This window comes from Schistocerca piceifrons, chromosome 4 (genome assembly GCF_021461385.2).
Source record: "Schistocerca piceifrons isolate TAMUIC-IGC-003096 chromosome 4, iqSchPice1.1, whole genome shotgun sequence".
NCBI classification, from domain to species: domain Eukaryota; kingdom Metazoa; phylum Arthropoda; class Insecta; order Orthoptera; family Acrididae; genus Schistocerca; species Schistocerca piceifrons.
The window spans coordinates 849,576,372-849,578,864 of record NC_060141.1 but is presented as its reverse complement, the minus strand read 5'-3'; positions in this window follow the sequence as shown (position 1 = coordinate 849,578,864).

Genomic DNA, 2,493 nt, shown 5'->3' with positions numbered 1-2,493 from the left:
CTTCACTTCAGGTTTACTGTATCCCTCTGACCTTCTTATTGATGATGAAACACAGAAATTGCATCGGAATTAAATACAAAAGGCACAATGCCGACTTAAGTACAAGAAGACTGACTCATCCTACTGTCTATGTTTTGAACCATTCCTGTGGCACTAGTTATACAATCCGATGCTTCACTTCAGGTTTACTGGATCCCTTGGACATTCTTATTGACGATGAAACACAAAAATAGCATCGGAATTAAATACAAAAGGCACAATGCCGACCTAAGTACATATAGACTGACTCTTCTTACTGTCTATGATTTGAACCATTCTTGTGACACTAGTTATAGATTCCGATGTTTCACTTCAGGTGTACTGTATCCCTTGGACCTTCTTATTGACGATGAAACACAGAAATTGCGTCGGAATTAAATAAAAAAGGCACAATGCCGACTTAAGTACAAGTAGACTGAATCTTCTTACTGTCTATTTCTGAACCATTCCTGTGACACTAGATATAGATTCTGATGCTTCACTTCAGGTTAGCTGTATACCTCTGACCTTCGTATTGACGATGAAACACAGAAATTGCATCGGAATTAAATACAAAAGGCACGATGCCGACTTAAGTACATGTAGACTGACTCTTCCTACTGTCTATGTTTTCAACCATTCCTGTGACACTAGTTATAGATTCCGATGATTCACTTTATGTGTACTGTATCCCTCTGACCTTCTTATTGACGATGAAACACAGAAATTGCATCGGAATTAAATACAAAAGGAACAATGCCGACTTCAGTACAAGAAGACTGACTCTTTGTACTGACTATGTTTGAATCATTCCGGTGACACTAGTTATAGATTCCGATGTTTCACTTCAGGTTTACTGTATCCCTCTGACCTTATTGACGATGGAACACAAAAATTGCATCGGAATTAAATACAAAAGGCACAATGCCGACCTAAGTACATGTAGACTGACTCTTCCCACTGTCTATGATTTGAACCATTCCTGTGACACTAGTTATAGATTCCGATCATTCACTTCAGGTTTACTGTATCCCTCTGACCGTCTTGTCGACGATGAAACACAGAAATTGCATCGGAATTAAATAGAAAATGCACAATGCCGACTTAAGTACAAGAAGAATGACCCTTCCTACTGTCTATGTTTTGAACCATTCCTGTGACACTACTTATAGATTCCGATGCTTCACTTCAGGTTTACTGTATCCCTCTGACCTTCTTAGGGACGATGAATACAGAAATTGCATCGGAAATAAATACAAAAGGCTCAATGCCGACTCAAGTAGAAGAAGACTGACTCTTCCTACTGTCTACGATTAGAACGATTCCAGTGACACTGATTATACATTCCGATGCTATCCTTCAGGTTTACTGTATTCCTCTGACCATCTTATTGACGATGAAACACAGAAATTGCATCGGAATTAAATATAAAAGGCTCAATGCCGACTTAAGTACAAGAAGACTGACTCTTCTTACTGACTATGTTTTGAACCATTTCTGTGACACTAGTTATAGATTCCGATGCTTCACTTCAGGTTTACTGTATCCCTCTGACTTTCTTATTGACGATGAAACACAGAAATTGCATCGGAATTAAATAGAAAAGGCACAATGCCGACTCAAGTACAAGAAGACTGACTCTTCCTACTGTCCATGTTTTGAACCATTCCTGTCACACTAGTTATACATTCCGATGCCTCACTTCAGGTGTACTGTATGCCTTGGACTTTCTTATTGACGATGAAACACAGAAATTGCATCGGAATTAAATACAAAAGGCACAATGCCACCTTCAGTACAAGAAGACTGACTCTTTGTACTGACTATGTTTGAACCATTCTGGTGACACTAGTTATGGATTCCGATGTTTCACTTCAGGTTTACTGTATCCCTCTGACCTTCTTATTGACGATGAAGCACAAAAATTGCATCGGAATTAAATACAAAAGGCACAATGCCGACTTAAGTACATGTAGACTGACTCTTCCCACTGTCTATGATTTGAACCATTCCTGCGACACTAGTCGTTCATTCCGATGCTATACTTCACGTTTACTGTATTCCTCTGACCTTCTTATTGACGATGGAACACAGAAATTGCATCGGAATTAAATAGAAAAGGCACACTTCCGACTTAAGTACAAGAAGACTAACTCATCCTACTGTCAATGCTTTGAACCATTCCTGTGACACTAGTTATAGATTCCGATGCTTCACTTCAGGTTTACTGTATCCCTCTGACCTTCTTATTGACGATGAAGCACAAAAATTGCATCGGAATTAAATACAAAAGGCACAATGCCGACTTATGTACATGTAGACTGACTCTTCCCACTGTCTATGATTTGAACCATTCCTGTGACACTAGTTATAGATTCAGATGATTCACTTCAGGTTTACTGTCTCCCTCTGACCGTCTTATTGACGATGAAACACAGAAATTGCGTCGGAATTAAATAGAAAATGCACAATGCC